We start from the raw sequence: 20513 nt of genomic DNA, 5'->3' as shown, positions 1-20513 counted from the left end.
TATATTTTTATACATTTTTCCATTATTTAATGTGTATTTTGTATATATATTTTATACAAACTTAAATTATTTTATGTGTTTTTGTTTATATATTTTGACACAAATTTACAATATTTTATGGGTATTTTGCATATATATTTCAAAAGAAATCTACCTAGTTTTATGTGTATTTTGTATATCTATTTTCATACAAATTCAAATTTTTTCTGGGTATTTTTGTATATATTTTAAAACTAATCTTAGTTATGTTATGTGTATTTTGTAAATTTATTTTCATTCAAATATATATTATTTTATTTATATTTTCTTGATTTATTTCGATACGAATTTACATTATTTTATATGTACTTTGTATATATATATTTTTATACGCATTTACCTTATTTAATGTTTATCTTGAATATATATTTTTATAGAAATACATGTCATTTTATGTGTATTTGTATATATAATTTCATACAAATTGACATTATTTTATGTGTATTTTGTACATATATTTCATTACAAATTTACCTTATTTAATGTTTATTTTGTATATTTATTTCATTCAATTTTAAATTATTTTATGTGTATATTTGTATTTGTATTTAGGTTATTTTATGTGTATTTTATATATATATTTTCATCCATAATTACATTATTTTATTGGTATTTTGTTAATTTAACTCGATACGAGTTTAGATTATTTCATAGGTATTTTTTATACATATTTATATACGTATTTACAATATTTAATGTGCGTTTTGTATACATTTTTATGAAAATTTACTTTATTTTACGTACATTTTTGTACATATATTTTTATAGAAATTTGCGTTATTTTATGTGTATTTTGGGTATGTTTTCTCTTACAAATTTACATTAATTTATTATTATTTTGTTTATTTATTTTGATACGAATTACATTATTATATGTGTATTTTGTACATATTTTTTATACGTATTTAAAGTATTTAATGAGTATTTTGTTTATATATTTTTATACAAATTTACGTTATTATACGTGCATTTGTATAAATATTTTGATACAAATTTACATTATTTTATGTATTTTGTATATATATTTCAATTCAAATTTAGCTTATTTTATATGTATTTTGTATATCTATTTTCATACAAATTTAAATACTTTTGTGTATTTTTGTAAATAGTTTTATACAAATTTACGTTATTTTATGTGTCTTTTGTATATTTATATTTATAGAAATACACATCTTTTATTGGAATTTTGTTTATTTATTTTTATTCGAATTTACATTATTTTATGTGTATTTTGTATATTTATATTTATACAAACACACATTCTTTTATTAGTATTTTGTTTATTTATTTTGATACGAGTTTACATTATTTTATGTGTATTTTGTATACATAATTACGTATTTACTTAATTTTATGTGTGTTTTGTATATATATTTTGAAACAAATTTACATTGTTTTATATGTATTTTGCATATCTCTTTCAATACAAATTTACCTTATTGTATGTACATTTTGTATAATCATTTTAATATTTACTTAATTTTATGTATACACACAATAAAATAACGTAAATTTTACACGAATACACACAATAAAATAACGTAAATTTAAATGAAAATGTATATACAAAATACACATAAAATAATTTAATTACGTAAAAAAATATATATACAAAACACACATAAATTAATGTAAATTCGTATCAAAATAAATAAACAAAATTCCAATAAAAGAATATATTTTTGTAGGAAAATATATATACAAAATATAAATAAAATAAATAAAATTTGTATGAAAATATATACAAAAATACACAAAAATAAATTAAATTTGTTTCAAGATAGATATGCTAAATACAAATAAAATTAGGCAAATTTGTATTGAAATACATAAAAAAAATACACATAAAATAATGTAAATTTGTATGAAAATATATAAACATATACACATAAAATAGCGTAAATTTGTTTAAAATATATTTGCAAGATACACATTAAATAATGTAAATATGTATAAAAAAATATATAAAAAAACAAATAGAATAATGTAAAATCGTATCAAAATAAATACTCAGAATATTAATAAAATAATATAAATTTGAATGAAAATAAAGATGCAAAATACCCATAAAATACCGCATTTTTTATAAAAATATATATACCAAAATACACATAAAATATATAAATTTGTATTGAAATAAATATACAAAATGCACATACAATAAGGTAAATTTGTATTGAGATATGCAAAAATACATATAAAACAATGTAAATTTGTTTCAAAATATATATACGAATACACTTGAAATAACGTAGATTTGTAAAAAAAAAATATATATATATATATATATATATATATATATATATATATATATATATATATATATATATATATATATATATATATATATATATATATATATATATATATATATATATATATATATATATATATATATATATATATATATATATATATATATATATATATATATATATATATATATATATATATATATATATATATTTTTTTTTTTTTTTTTAAAGCAAAGGAGACAGATCAAGGGCACAAAAAATTAAAAATAAATAAAAAAAAAAGCCCGCTACTCGCTGCTCCTAAAAAGAATCCAAAGAGGTGGCCCAAAGATAAGCCAGTTTCGGGAGGAGAGGTGTCCTGATACCCTCCTCTTGAAAGAGTTCAAGTCGTAGGCAGGAGGAAATACAGATGAAGGAAGATTGTTCCAGAGTTTACCAGCGTGAGGGATGAAAGAGTGAAGATGCTGGTTAACTCTTGCATAAGGGGTTTGGACAGTATAGGGATGAGCATGAGTAGAAAGTCGAGTGCAGCGGGGCCTCGGGAGGGGGGGAGGCATGCAGTTAGCAAGTTCAGAAGAGCAGTCAGCGTGGAAATATCGATAGAAGATAGAAAGAGAGGCAACATTGCGGCGGAATTTAAGAGGTAGAAGACTATCAGTATGAGGAGGAGAGCTGATGAGACGAAGAGCCTTTGCCTCCACTCTGTCCAGAAGAGCTGTGTGAGGGAGCCCCACACATGAGATGCATACTCCATACGAGGGCGGACAAGGCCCCTGTATATGGACAGCAACTGTGCAGGGGAGAAGAACTGGCGGAGACGGTACAGAACGCCCAGCCTCGAGGAAGCTGATTTAGTAAGAGATGAGATATGAAGTTTCCAGTTGAGATTTTGAGTTAAGGATAGACCGAGGATGTTTAGTGTTGAGGAAGGTGATAGCTGGGTGTTGTCAAAGAATAGGGGATAGTTGTTTGGAAGATTGTGTCGAGTGGATAGGTGGAGAAACTGTGTTTTTGAGGCGTTGAAGGACACCAGGTTCTTCTTGCCCCAATCGGATATAATAGTAAGGTCTGAGGCTAAGCGTTCTGCAGCCTCCAGCCTTGAGTCGTTAAGTTCCTGAAGGGTGGGTCTTCTATTAAAAGAAGTTAAATAATGCAGAGTGGAATCATCGGCGTAGGAATGGATAGGACAGTTCGTTTTGGAAAGAAGATCATCAATGAACAACAGAAAAAGAGTGGGAGATAGGACAGAACCCTGTGGGACACCACTGTTAATAGATTTAGGCGAAGAACAGTGACCGTCTACCACGGCAGAAATAGAACGGTCAGAAAGGAAACTGGAGATAAAGGTACAGAGAGAAGGATAGAAACCGTAGGAGGGTAGTTTAGAAAGCAAAGATTTGTGCCAGACCCTATCAAAAGCTTTTGATATGTCCAGCGCAATAGCAAAAGTTTCACCGAAACGGCTAAGAGAGGATGACCAAGAGTCAGTTAAGAAGGCAAGGAGATCACCAGTAGAACGCCCCTTGCGGAACCCATACTGGCGATCAGATAGAAGGTCAGAAGTGGAAAGGTGCTTTTGAATCTTACGGTTAAGGATTGATTCAAAAGCTTTAGATAGACAAGAAAGTAAAGCAATAGGACGGTAGTTTGAGGGATTGGAGCGGTCACCCTTCTTAGGTACAGGCTGTGTGAAGGCATACTTCCAGCAAGAAGGAAAGGTGGATGTTGACAGGCAGAGGCGAAAGAGTTTGACCAGGCAGGGTGACAGCACGGAGGCACAGTTTTTAAGGACAATAGGAGGCACTCCATCAGGTCCATAAGCCTTCTGAGGATTGAGGCCAGAGAGGGCATAGAAAACATCATTTTGAAGAATCTTTATAACAGGCATAAAGGAGTCAGAGGGGGGATGAGTAGGAGGAATATGCCCAGAATCGTCCAGAGTGGAGTTTTTAGAAAAAGTTTGAGAGAAGAGTTCAGCCTTAGAGATAGATGAGACGGCAGTGTTGCCGTCAGGACTGAGGAGTGGAGGGAAAGATGAAGAAGTGAAGTTGGAGGAGAAGATTTTGGCTAGATGCCAGAAGTCACGGGAAGAGTTAGAAAAAGCAAGGTTTTGGCATTTTCTATTAATGAAAGAATTTTTGGTTAGTCGGAGAATAGATTTGGCACGATTTCGGGCATAAATGTAAAGTTTATAATTAGCATTAGTTTGAAGGCTCTGGTATCTTTGTGAGCTACCTCTCTATCATTGACAGCACGAGAACAAGCGTGATTAAACCAAGGCTTTTAGCGTGAGGAGTAGAGAAAGAACGAGGAATGTATGCCTCCATTCCAGAGACAATCACCTCTGTGATGCGCTGAGCACACACAGAGGGTCTCTATCCTGGAAGCAATAATCATTCCACGAAATCGGAAAAGTACATCCTCAGGTCGTCCCACCGAGCTGAAGCAAAATGCCAGAAGCATCGCCTCTTCGGTGGGTCCAGAGGATGTACAGGAGCGATAGGACAGGATGCAGAAATAAGATTGTGATCGGAGGAGCCCAACGGAGAGAACAGTTTGACAGAATAAGCAGAAGGGTTTGAGGTAAGGAAGAGGTCTAGAATGTTGGGCCGATCTCCAAGACGGTCAGGAATACGTGTAGGGTGCTGGACCAACTGCTCTAGGTCGTTGAGGATAGCAAAGTTGTAGGCTTGTTCACCAGGATGGTCAGTGAAAGAGGATGAAAGCCAAAGCTGGTGGTGAACATTGAAATCTCCTAGGATGGAGATTTCAGCGAAGGGAGAGTGGGTCAAGATGTGCTCCACTTTAGAATTCAAATAGTCAAAGAATTTTACATAGTTGGTAGAGTTAGGTGAGAGATAAACAGCACAGATGTATTTAGTAATAGAATGACAGTGAAGTCTTAACCAGATGGTGGAAAATTCAGAAGAGTCAAGGTCGTGGGCACGAGAGCAAGTGATGTCGTTGCGCACGTAGGCGCAACATCCAGCTTTGGATTGAAATTTAGGATAGAGATAGTAGGAGGGAACAGAGTAGAGATTGCTGTCAGTAGCCTCAGAAACCTGTGTTTCGGTAAGGAAGAGAAGGTGAGGTTTAGAGGAGGAGAGATGATGTTCCACAGAATGAAAATTAGAGCGAAGACCGCGAATGTTGCAGAAATTGAGAAGAAAGAGGTTCGAGGAGTTATCAAGACACCTCTCGGGTCGGCAGCCAGAAGGGGAGTCCTCCCTGGGGGAATTTGTGGTCCCCCCCCCAGGCGGGGACTCCGAGGCATTGCTTAATTGAGCCATTTTGAATTTTGAATTTTGGAAAAAGGTGTATATGTTATGTGAATGTAGTGTGGTGTGGATAAAGAGAGGATCTGTCTTTAGAGAGCATGCTGAACTACTCTCCGGTGTTGGTGAGACAATAGGGAAACGGTTAGTGAGGACATGGAAAGGGTCTTTGGAGGGCTTCAGCTCCCTTCTCACCTCCCATATATACCTCACCGGGAGTGGCTTGCGCCCGTTCGGTAGGTGTCTTCCTACCTACTCCATATATATATAGATAGATAGATAGATAGATAGATAGATAGATAGATAGATAGATAGATAGATAGATACAAAATACACATAAAATTAAGTAAATGCGTATAAAAAAATGTATACAAAATACACATAAAATAATGTAAATTCGAATCAAAATAAATAAACAAAATACCAATAAAAGAATGTGTATTTGTATAAATATAAATATACAAAATACACATAAAATAACGTAAATTTGTATAAAACTATATACAAAAATACACAAAAGTATTTAAATTTGTATGAAAATAGATATACAAAATACACATAAAATAAACTAAATTTTAATTGAAATATATAGACAAAATACATAAAATAATGTAAATTTGTATCAAAATATTTATTCAAATACACATATAATAACGTAAATTTGTATAAAAATATATGAACAAAATACTCATTAAATAGTTTAAATACGTGTAAAAAATATGTACAAAATACACATATAATAATGTAATTCGTATAAAAGTAAATAAACAAAATAACAATAAATTAATGTAAATTTGTAAGAGAAAACATATACAAAATACACATAAAATAGCGTAAAATTTCTATAAAAATATATGTACAAAAATGCACGTAGAATAAAGTAAATTTGCATAAAAATGTATACAAAACGCACATTAAATAATGTAAATACGTATAAAAATATATATACAAAATACCTATGAAATAATCTAAATTCTTATCCAATTAAATTAACAAAATACCAATAAAATAATGTAATTATGGATGAAAATATATATAGAAAATACATATAAAATAACCTAAATACAAATACACATATACACATAAAATAATTTAAAATTGAATGAAATAAATATACAAAATAAACATAAAATAATGTAAATTTGTAATGAAATATATGTACAAAATACACATAAAATAATGACAATTTGTATGAAAATATATATACAAATACACATAAAATAACATGAATTTGGATAAAAATATATATTCATGATAAACATTAAATAAGGTAAATGCGTATAAAAATATATATACAAAGTACATATAAAATAATGTAAATTCGTATCAAAATAAATCAAGAAAATACAAATAAAATAATATATATTTGAATGAAAATAAATTTACAAAAAACATAACATAACTAAAATTTGTTTTAAAATATATACAAAAATACCCAGAAAAAAATTGAATTTGTATGAAAATAGATATAGAAAATACACATAAAACTAGGTAAATTTCTTTTGAAATATATATATATACAAAATACCCATAAAATATTGTAAATTTGTGTCAAAATATAAACAAAAAAACATAAAATAAATTAAATTTGTATTATATATATATATATATATATATATATATATATATATATATATATATATATATATATATATATATATATATATATATATATATATATATATATATATATATATAATACATATTAAAAAATGGAAAAATGTATACAACATATATACAAAATACCCATAGAATAATGTAAAATCGTATCAAAATAAAAGAGCAGAATATCAATAAAATAATGTAAATTTCTATGAAAATAATGATGCAAAATACCCATAAAATAAAGGATATTTGTATAAAAATATATATACAAAAATACACATAAAATAATTAAATTTGTGTTAAAATAAATATACAAAATGCACGTACAATAAGGTAAATTTGTATTGAAAAAGGTATGCAAAATACACATCAAATAATGTAGATTTGTATTCAAATATATATACGAAAATACATAAAATAAGGTAAATTTCTATGAAAATATATATACAAAATGCATAAAATGATGTAAATACGTATAAAAATATATATATAAAATAGACCTAAAATAAGGTAAATTCGTCTCAAATTCAATAAACTAAATATCAATAAAAGAATGTATATATGTAGAAAAATAAATATACAAAATAATATATAAAATAACAAAAAATTGTATAAAAATATATACAAAAACTCACAAAAAATAATATCAATTTGTATGGAAATAGATATACAAAATACACATAAAATTTGGAAAATTTGTATTTTAATACATATACAAAATACATAAACTATATAAACAAATATATAAACAAATAGACATAAAGAAACATATATTTGTATAAAATATATATATAGAAAATGAACATTAAATAATGTAAATATGTAAAATAAAATACATAAAAAATACAATAAATACACAGAATATCAATAAAATAATGTAAATTTGAATGAAAATAAAGATGGTAAATACCCATAAAATAAGCATATTTTTATAAAAATATGTATTCAAAAACACACATCAAATAATTAAATTTGTATTAAAATAAATACAAAATGAACATACAATATGGTAAATTTGTATTGAAATAGATATGCAAAACACACACAAAACAATGTAAATTTATTTCAAAATATAGATACGAATACACATAAAAAAACGTAAATTTCTATAAAAATATATATAAAAAATACGTACAAAAAAATGAGTATTTGTATAAATAAAAATATACAAAAGACACATAAAATGAAGTAAATACGTATAAAAAAATGTATACAAAATATACATAAAATATTGAAAATTGGTATCAAAATAGATAAACAAAATACCAATAAAAGAATGAGTATTTGTATAAATAAAAATTTACAAAATACACATAAAATAACGTAAATTTGTATTAATCTTTACACAAAAATACACAGAAGTAATAAAATTTTTATGAAAAAAGATATGCAAAATACACTTAAAATAAGCTAAATTTGAATTGAAATATATATACAAAACACATAAAATAATGTAAATTTGTATCAAACTATTTAAACAAATACACATATAATAACGTAAATTTGTATATAAATATATAAACAAAATACACATTAAATAATCTAAATACGTATAAAAGATATGTACAAAATACATATATAATATTGTAATTCGTATCAAAATAAATAAACAAAATATCAATAAAATGTTGTAAATTTGTATGAGAAAACATATACAAAATACACATAAAAGAACGGAAATTTCTATAAAAATATATGTACAAAAATGCACATAAAATAAAGTAAATTTGCATAAAAATATACAACTTTGCTATCCTCAACGACCTAGAGCAGTTGGTCCAGCACCCTACACGTATTCCTGACCGTCTTGGAGATCGGCCCAACATTCTAGACCTCTTCCTTACCTCAAACCCTTCTGCTTATTCTGTCAAACTGTTCTCTCCGTTGGGCTCCTCCGATCACAATCTTATTTCTGCATCCTGTCCTATCGCTCCTGTACATCCTCTGGACCCACCGAAGAGGCGATGCTTCTGGCATTTTGCTTCAGCTCGGTGGGACGACCTGAGGATGTACTTTTCCGATTTCCCGTGGAATGATTATTGCTTCCAGGATAGAGGTGTGCTCAGCGCATCACAGAGGTGATTGTCTCTGGAATGGAGGCATACATTCCTCGTTCTTTCTCTACTCCTCACGCTAAAAAGCCTTGGTTTAATCACGCTTGTTCTCGTGCTGTCAATGATAGAGAGGTAGCTCACAAAAGATACCAGAGCCTTCAAACTAATGCTAATTATAAACTTTACATTTCTGCCCGAAATCGTGCCAAATCTATTCTCCGACTAACCAAAAATTCTTTCATTAATAGAAAATGTCAAAACCTTGCTTTCTCTAACTCTTCCCGTGACTTCTGGCATCTAGCCAAAAACATCTCCTCCAACTTCACTTCTTCATCTTTCCCTCCACTCCTCAGTCCTGACGGCAACACTGCCGTCTCATCTATCTCTAAGGCTGAACTCTTCTCTCAAACTTTTTCTAAAAACTCCACTCTGGACGATTCTGGGCATATTCCTCCTACTCATCCCCCCTCTGACTCCTTTATGCCTGTTATAAAGATTCTTCAAAATGATGTTTTCTATGCCCTCTCTGGCCTCGATCCTCAGAAGGCTTATGGACCTGATGGAGTGCCTCCTATTGTCCTTAAAAACTGTGCCTCCGTGCTGTCACCCTGCCTGGTCAAACTCTTTCGCCTCTGCCTGTCAACATCTACCTTTCCTTCTTGCTGGAAGTATGCCTTCACACAACCTGTACCGAAGAAGGGTGACCGCTCCAATCCCTCAAACTACCGTCCTATTGCTTTACTTTCTTGTCTATCTAAAGCTTTTGAATCAATCCTTAACCGTAAGATTCAAAAGCACCTTTCCACTTCTGACCTTTTATCTGATCGCCAGTATGGGTTCCGCAAGGGGCGTTCTACTGGTGATCTCCTAGCCTTCTTAACTGACTCTTGGTCATCCTCTCTTAGCCGTTTCGGTGAAACTTTTGCTATTGCGCTGGACATATCAAAAGCTTTTGATAGGGTCTGGCACAAATCTTTGCTTTCTAAACTACCCTCCTACGGTTTCTATCCTTCTCTCTGTACCTTTATCTCCAGTTTCCTTTCTGACCGTTCTATTTCTGCCGTGGTAGACGGTCACTGTTCTTCCCCTAAATCTATTAACAGTGGTGTCCCACAGGGTTCTGTCCTATCTCCACTCTTTTCTTTTGTTCATTGATGATCTTCTTTCCAAGACGAACTGTCCTATCCATTCCTACGCCGATGATTCCACTCTGCATTATTCAACTTCTTTTAATAGAAGACCCACCCTTCAGGAACTTAACGACTCAAGGCTGGAGGCTGCAGAACGCTTAGCCTCAGACCTTACTATTATTTCCGATTGGGGCAAGAAGAACCTGGTGTCCTTCAACGCCTCAAAACCACAGTTTCTCCACCTATCCACTCGACACAATCTTCCAAACAACTATCCCTATTCTTTGACAACACCCAGCTATCACCTTCCTCAACACTAAACATCCTCGGTCTATCCTTAACTCAAAATCTCAACTGGAAACTTCATATCTCATCTCTTACTAAATCAGCTTCCTCGAGGCTGGGCGTTCTGTACCGTCTCCGCCAGTTCTTCTCCCCTGCACAGTTGCTGTCCATATACAGGTTCCTGTTCCGCCCTCGTATGGAGTATGCATCTCATGTGTGTGGGGGCTCCACTCACACAGCTCTTCTGGACAGAGTGGAGGCAAAGGCTCTTCGTCTCATCAGCTCTCCTCCTCATACTGATAGTCTTCTACCTCTTAAATTCCGCCGCAATGTTGCCTCTCTTTCTATCTTCTATCGATATTTCCACGCTGACTGCTCTTCTGAACTTGCTAACTGCATGCCTCCCCCCCTCCCGCGGCCCCGCTGCACTCGACTTTCTACTCATGCTCATCCCTATACTGTCCAAACCCCTTATGCAAGAGTTAACCAGCATCTTCACTCTTTCATCCCTCACGCTGGTAAACTCTGGAACAATCTTCCTTCATCTGTATTTCCTCCTGCCTACGACTTGAACTCTTTCAAGAGGAGGGTATCAGGACACCTCTCCTCCCGAAACTGACTTATCTTTCGGCCACCTCTTTGGATTCTTTTTAGGAGCAGCGAGTAGCGGGCTTTTTTTTATTAATGTTTACTTTTTTGTGCCCTTGAGCTGTCTCCTTTGCTGTAAAAAAAAAAAAAAAAAAAAAAAAATATATATATATATATATATATATATATATATATATATATATATATATATATATATATATATATATATATATATATATATATATTTCAATTCAAATTTAGCTTATTTTATGTGTATTTTGTATATCTATTTTCATACAAATTTAACTACTTTTGTGTATTTTTGTGTATAGTTTTATACAAATTTACGTTATTTAATGTGTATTTTGTATATTTATATTTATATAAATACACATTCTTTTATTGGTATTTTGTTTATATATTTTGATACGAATTTACATTTTTTTTATGTGTATTTTATATACATTTTTTTTATACGTATCTACTTAATTTTATGTGTATTTTCTATATATATTTTTATAGAAATCTACCTTATTTTATGTGTATTCCTATATATATTTTGAAACAAAAATACCTTTTTTATATGTATTTTCCATGACTATTTCAATACAGATTTACCTTATTGTATGTGCATTTTGTATATCTATTTTAATAGAAATTCAATTATTTAATGTGTATTTTGGTATATATATTTTTATAAAAAATGCATTATTTTATGGGTATTTTGCATCTTTATTTTTAAATATTTAAAAATAATGTAAATTTCTATCAGAAAACATATACAAAATACTCATAATATAACGCAAATTTCTATAAAAATATGTGCAAAAATCCATAAAATAAAATAAAGTAAATTTGCTTAAAAAATATATATACTAAACACACATTAGATAATATAAATGTGTATAAAAATATGTATACAAAATACCTAAAAAAAAATCTAAAATCGTTTCGAATTAAATTAGGAAAATACCAATAAAATAATGTAATATTGAAAGAAATTATATATAGAAAATACACATAAAATTACCTAAATACAAATACAAATATACACATAAAATAATTTAAGATTGAATGAAATAAATATACAAAATAATCATAAAATAAGGTAAATTTGTAATGAAATTTTTTTTAAAATAGACATAAAATAATATAAATTTGTATGAAAATATATATACAAATACAAATAAAATAACATGAATTTGTATAAAATTTGTATCAAAATAAATACAAATACAAAAAATAAAAAAATGTAAATTTTATTAATATATATATATATATATATATATATATATATATATACATATATATATATATATATATATATATATATATATATATATATATATATATATATATATATATATATATATATATATATATATAAAATACATATAAAATAATTACACATAAAATAGAGTAAATTTCTATGAAAATATATATACAAAGTTCGTATAAAATTATGAAAATAAGTATTAAAATATATATACCAGATACACCTAAAATAATGTAAATCGTATCAAAATAAATAAACAAAATTCCGATACAAGAACGTATATTTGTAGAAAAATAAATATCCAAAATACACATAAAATAACGAAATTTTGTATAAAAATATATACAAAAAAACAATTATAAATTCAATTTGTATGAAAATGGATCTACAAAATACACATATAATTAGTTAAATTTGTATTTAAATACATGTACAAAATACACATAAAATAATGTAAATTTGTATGAAATGAAAACAAAGAAATATAAAATAACGTACACTTGTATAAAATATATTTACAAAATACACATAGAATAATGTAAAATCGTATCAAATTAAATACACAAAATATCAATAAAATAAAGTAAATTTGTATGAAAATAAAGATGCAAAATACCCATAAAATAAAGCAATTTTTTATAAAAGTACATATACAAACACACACATAGAATAATTAAATTTGTATTAAAATTAATATACAAAATGCCCATACAATAAGGTAAATTTGTATTGAAAAAATATGCAAAATACACATAAAACAATGTAAATTTGTTTAAAAATATATATACGAATACACATAAAATAACGTAGATTTCTATAGAAATATATATATACAAAATTCACATGAAAGATGTAAATACATATACAAATATATATACAAAATACATATTAAATAATGTCAGTTCGTGTCAAAATAAATAAACAAAATATCAATAAAAGAAAGAATATTTGTATGAAGATACATACACAAAATACACATTAAATAACCTAAATTTGTATAAAACTATATACAAAAATACCCAAAAATAATTTATATTTGTATGAAAATAGATATACAAAATACACAAAATTAGGTAAATTTGTATTGAAATACATATACAAAATACACATAAAATAATGCAAATTTGAATGAAAATATATAAGCAAATACACTTAAAATAACGTAAATTTGTAGAAAATATATATACAAAATACACATAAAATAATGTAAATATGTAATAACGCATTAAAAAAAACATATATATATATATATATATATATATATATATATATATATATATATATATATATATATATATATATATATATATATATATATATATATATATATATATAAAATATTTAAATTTGTATTAAAATAAATATACAAAATCCACCTACAATAAGGTAAATTTGTATTGAAATAGATATGCAAAATACATATAAAACAATGTTAATTTGTATAAAAATATATAAACAAAATACACATTAAATAATGTAAATACGTATAAAAAATATGTAAAAAATACACATATAATCATGTAATTCGTATCAAAATAAATAAACAAAATACCAATCAAATAATGAAAATTTGTATGGGAAAACATATACAAAATACACATAAAGTAACGCACATTTCTATAAAAATATATGTACAAAAATCCACATAAAATAAAGTAAATTTGCATAAAAATATATATACAAAACACACATTAAATAATGTAAATGCGTAAAAAAATATGTATTCAAAATACCTATGAAATAATCAAAATTCGTATCGAATTAAATTAACAAAATACCAATAAAATAAACAAATTTTGGATGAAAATATATATAGAAAATACACATAAAATAACCTAAATACAAATACAAATATACACATAAAATAATTTAAAATTGAATAAAATAAATATACAAGATAAACATATAAGGTAAATTTGTAATGAAATAACATGAATCTGTATAAAAATATATATTCAAAATAAACATTAATAATGTAAATTCGTATAAAAATAAATCAACAAAATACCAATAAAATACTATATATTTGAATGAAAATAAACATAACATAACTAAATATTGGATTAAAATATATACAGAAATACCCAGAAATAATCAGAATTTGTATGAAAATAGATATACAAAATACACATAAAACTAGGTAAATTTCTTTTGAAATATATATACAAAATACCCATAAAATATTGTACATTTTTTTCAAAATATATCAACAAGTACACATAAAAATAACGTAAATTTGTATAAAATATCTATATTTATATATATATATATATATATATATATATATATATATATATATATATATATATATATATATATATATATATATATATAGATATATATATATATATATGTATATATATATATATATATATATATATATATATATATATATATATATATATATATATATATATATATATATATATATATATAAAAAAAATACAATAAATAATGAAAAAATGTATAAAACTATACACAAAAATACATAGAATAATGAAAAATCACATCAAAATAAATGAGCAGAATATCAATAAAATAATGTAAATTTCTATGAAAATAAAGATGCAAAATACCCATAAAATAACGAATATTTGTATATATAAAAAAAAAAGAAAAAAAATATATATATATATATATATAAATAAATATATATATATATATATATATATATATATATATATATATATATATATATATATAAATATACATATAAATACACATAAAATAATTAAATTTGTATTAAAATAAAAATGCAAAATGCACATACAATAAGGTGAATTTGTATTGAAATAGATATGCAAAATACACATCCAATAATGTGAATTTGTATTAAAATATATATACGAAAACACATAAAATAACGTAAATTTCTATGAAAATATATATAAGAAATACACATAAAATTATGTAAATACGAATATATATATATATATATATATATATATATATATATATATATATATATATATATATATATATATATATATATATATATATATATATATGTAGCAGTCACCGCTCGAATCGCGTGTTCCTTCCCCTCAGTGACACAAGAAAACGGGGTGCTGCAAAGAGAGACTAAGATTCTCAGTGTTTTCATGTAATGTCCATCGTCACTGTGTCTGTCAGTCTGTCTTGTCGCGTCTTCATCGTTAACTTTCCTTGTATTCGTTTACCTTTGACTGTCCGTCCACGTTCTCTTGTTGTCCACCGTTACACATTGTTATACACATACACCAACTCTTAAATGTTAACCTACATAAACAACATTCACACAAACGCATTCCCCCACAAACACCTTTTTTTTTGTGTTGTGTTTGTCTTAATGACTTGTTGTATTTTTGTGCAATAAAGCAACCCTAACGGATACTGAGTTTCATTATCCGTGAACCGATTAGCACTTAGAACACTCGCTACCACCAACAATTGGTGATCCCGGAGTGTTGCTATGGTTCAAGGTGGCTTATAGCCGGTGCCGTTTTAAGGGCACTCTCTCCTAGAGTGGAGGACCTGGGCAGGGTAACTTGTCCATTCGTCCGCCCTCTCCTGGGGCAAAAATCCTCACCTCCATTCGGGGTTCGTGGGGCTGAGCACTCAGGTCGGGAGAAACATTACGCCATAGGCGTAGTTGCCACCTTCAGGGTTTTCCCCCGCCCTCCCCTAGGCGCCTTCTGCGCCTTCCCCAGGCACCCTCTGTGCCTTCCCCAGGCACCCTCTGTGCGCCTCTTCCAGGCACCCTCTGTGCGCCTCTTCCAGGCACCCTCTGTGCGCCTCTTCCAGGCACCCTCTGTGCGCCTCTTCCTGGTACCCTCTGTGCGCCTCTTCCAGGCTCCCTCTGTGCGCCTCTTCCTGGCTCCCTCTGTGCGCCTCTTCTAGGCTCCCTGTGTGCGCCTCCTCCAGGCATCTTCAGCGCCCTTCAGGCATCTTTTGTGCCCCATGGTGCTTCTCCCGGCGCTCACCCACCCACCCCCACCCCTCCTCCCTGCTTTTCTGCTGGTCCGGCGACTGAGACATGCACACCGTGTGACACACTACACAGACTCAGTGAACACTCAAACACAGTGCGACACATTACTGAGACAGTGCCACACACTCAGTGTACACGCCACACACAGACTCGGTGTACACGCCATACAGACTCAGTGTATACGCCGCCACACACCACACAGACTCAGAGAGACACGCAAACACAATGTGACACCCCACTGGGATTACTAGCTGCCCCCTGGATTAACCACCGCCTCCTGGATCTACCACCGCCGTCTGGGATTATCCTACACTTGTGGATCCTTGTGTATAGTGCAGTGTGTCCAGCAACAGTTCAGTGCAGCAAGTCCCCAGCAACAGTTAGTGTCACAGTGTTCCCACTAAGTGTACAGTGTTGTTTTACAGTGCTTTCTTGGACACTGGTTCACTCCCCGGGCCACTGAGGTCCCTAGCACGCGCCAGTGCCTATACTACACGCAGTTCGTTCTACTCTCACGGACTGCCGTGGCTCCTGGCCCGTTGTACGCCAGCGCCCTTGCCAACACCGTTCAACTTCACCATGTCTGACGACGACAACTCTTCCGCTGCGGCGGCGGTGTCCTTCAAAGCGCCGCCCTTCTGCTCACACGACCCGTCCATATGGTTCTCGATTTTGGAGTGCGGATTCAAGACCGCCAAAATTACTAACAGCCTTACTCAGTACACTCACGCTGTTAGCCTCCTGCCCGCCGACGTCCTTCCACAAGTCTCTGACGTCATCGCCTCAGCCTACAACTCTGATCATGCCTATGAAGACCTGAAGACTGCCCTACTCCAACGCCTTCAGTCTTCTGTCGCCACCCGCCTCCGTGAACTCCTCTCCAAAGAAGAGTTGGGTAATGAGAAACCGACGGACCTCCTACGCCGCATGAAGCAGCTGCTCGGCGAAAAGTACCAGTCTTTCGACCCAGACTTGTTCAAACAGCTGTTTTACCAACGTCTGCCCCCTGCTGTCCAGCGCAGCCTCTTCAGCGTTAAGGACGACCTGAAGCCCGACGCCATTGCCAAGTTAGCAGACGAATTCATGGCAACTCTACCTGGACCGGTAACTTCCTCAGTGTCTTCCGTCGTCTCCGAAAGGACCACTCAATTTGACGAACTCGTCAAGCAAGTCTCCCTGCTCGCGACGAAAGTCACCTCTCTTGAGGAGCGGCTCGATCGCCGCCGCTCTCGCTCCCCCACTCCTCACCGACGTCGGCGCCGCTCCCGTTCGAAAAGCCCAGGACTCTGCTGGTACCACAAAAACTTCGGCGAGAAAGCTACGAGGTGTACCATCCCGTGCACTTACAAGGCGTCAAACTCAGGACGAGCACTAGTGCAGCATAGCGCTCGTCATCAACCCTCAGCGCTGCTCCACCTTCATGATTGCCGTTCCAACACAAAGTTCCTGATTGACACCGGCGCTGATGTCAGTATAATCCCAGCAACCGCCAGTCAGCGAACTCTACCTCCACTCTTGCACCTGTACGCCGCCAACGGTACCAAAATACCTGTCTACTAGCGACACACCATGCAAGTGGACCTTTAGCTACGACGTTGCTTCGAATGGACCTTCTACGTCGGGAACGTCTCGCAGGCAATCCTCGGAGCTGACTTCCTAAGGCACTTCAACCTCTTAGTCGACGTCAGCGACGGAGGTTGGTTGACCCGCTCACTTCCATCTTCTCCAATGCTCAACCAGCACCAGGTGACAGCTCGCAACTTGCCGTCGTTCACAAGGACCACCAGTTCGCCGCCCTGCTCAAGTCCTTTCCCACGCTGACACAGCCCTATTCAGCCAGCCTGCCCGTCAAGCACCACGTTACGCATCACATAGAGACTACAGGACCTCCAGTACACGCCAAGGCCCGTCGCTTAGCTCCTGAACGCTACCGTCAAGCCAAGGCCGAGTTCGAGTCCCTGTTGCGTCAAGGTATTGTACGGCCCAGTAGCAGCAACTGGTCATCAGCCCTCCACGTCGTCCCCAAGAAGAACGGCGACATACGTCCCTGTGGAGACTACCGTGCCCTTAACTCGCGCACTAAGATGGACAGATACCCGGTGCCAAACATCCAGGAATTCTCGTCTCAACTTGCTGGTTCCACCATCTTTTCACGTGTGGACCTCGTCAAGGCCTTTCACCAGATTCCAGTCCATCCTGACGACATACCGAAGACTGCCGTCATCACGCCCTTCGGTCTCTTTGAATACGTCAGGATGCCGTTTGGACTCATGAATGCGGCCCAGACCTTTCAATGCTTCATCGACGAAGTTCTCCGCGGCTTACCCTTCTGCTTCGCCTACATAGACGATCTACTCATCGCTAGCCCGGATGAAGCCTCACAAACAGCACCTTCACCAAGTCCTCACCCGCTTGCAAGACTACGGAGTACAGATCAACGTGGACAAGTCTGAGTTCGGTGTTACTTCCTCACCTTCCTTGGCCACACTGTTACTCCAGAGGGCATCGCTCCACTCAACTCAAGGACTGAAGCCATCCAGCAGTTCCCGAAGCCGTCCACCCAGCGCCAACTCAAGGAATTCCTGGGTATGGTTAACTTCTACAACCGCTTCGTCCCACACTGCTCTCTCATGCTCCAGCCCCTCTACGCCATGGTGAAGCCCTGCAAGCGTGGCCAGTCTGTCACTCTCGCCTGGACTCCGAACGCTGACGCCGCCTTTCTCGCTGCTAAGAAGGCTCTCAGCGACACAGTCATGTTGTCCTTCCTGCCCATGACGCGGAGATCTCGATTGCAACAGACGCCTCCGACACTGGGACTGGTGCTGTCCTTCAACAGTTCGTCGACAACGCCTGGAAGCCGATCGCCTTCTTCTCCCGTAAGCTCTCCAAGTCTGAAGCCAAGTACAGCGCTTACGACCGGGAACTTCTCGCCATCTTCAAGGCTGTCAAACGTTTCCGCTACTTCATTGAAGGCCGGCGTTTCCACGTGTTCACCGACCACAAGCCCCTCACTACAACTTTCCTGAGGAACAAAGACTCTTATACACCACGTCAACTCCGCCACATGGACTACATCTCGCAGTTCACCACTGACATCCGGTATATCAAAGGTGCAGACAACGCTCCAGCTGACGCCTCTCCCGCAACATTACCGCTGTGACGTCCTCTTCACTTGATTACGCCGCCATAGCCGCCGATCAGTCCGGCGACGCAGAGCTGGAGAGGCTTCTGAACAACCCGGCGCTTAAAGTGAAGAAAATCACACTCCCAGGCACCAAGGTCACTCTAAACGCTGACGTCTCAACGGCCACCATCCGTCCCTACCTGCCACAGCGACACCGCTACCAGGCCTTCCGTCAGCTTCACGACCTCTCATCCTGGCATTCGAGCCTCGCAGCGCTTGATGACGTCCCGCTTCATTTGGGAGGAATTAACAAAGACGTCAGACTATGGACCAAAACCTGCACTGACTGCCAAGCCTCCAAGGTGACGCGACACACTCTCCACCCGGCACCTTCACGCCCGTCACGGAGAGGTTCGACCATGTCCACATCGACCTTGTTGGTCCCCTGCCGCCCTCCGCAGGCCACCGCTACATCCTCACCTGCGTGGATCGTTTCACACGCTGGCCTGAGGCCGCCCCCATCGCTGACATCACTACGGACGCCGTCGCCCACGCCTTCATTGCTACTTGGGTCTCCAGGTTCGGCGTCCCTCTCAGCCTCACCTCAGACCGCGGCGGCCAGTTCGAGGCTAACGTGTGGAACAAAGTCATGACCCTCCTTGGCATCCGCCGCTACAGAACGTCAAGTTACCACCCGCAGGCTAACGGCATGGTCGAGCGCTTCCATCGGCAGCTGAAATCCTCCCTCATGGCATCCACCCAACGCGACAACTGGTCCCTGGCTCTTCCCTTGGTCCTCCTCGGCATCAGGTCCTCCCTGAAGGAAGACCTGCACCACTCCTCGGCTGAACTAGTGTACGGCACCAACCTCCGGCTCCCAGGCGAACTTCTGGCGCCCACACCTGACAC

This window comes from Eriocheir sinensis, unplaced genomic scaffold (assembly GCF_024679095.1).
Source record: "Eriocheir sinensis breed Jianghai 21 unplaced genomic scaffold, ASM2467909v1 Scaffold39, whole genome shotgun sequence".
Classification (NCBI taxonomy): domain Eukaryota; kingdom Metazoa; phylum Arthropoda; class Malacostraca; order Decapoda; family Varunidae; genus Eriocheir; species Eriocheir sinensis.
The sequence above is the reverse complement of the archived record's forward strand: the minus strand, read 5'-3'. Positions refer to the sequence as shown.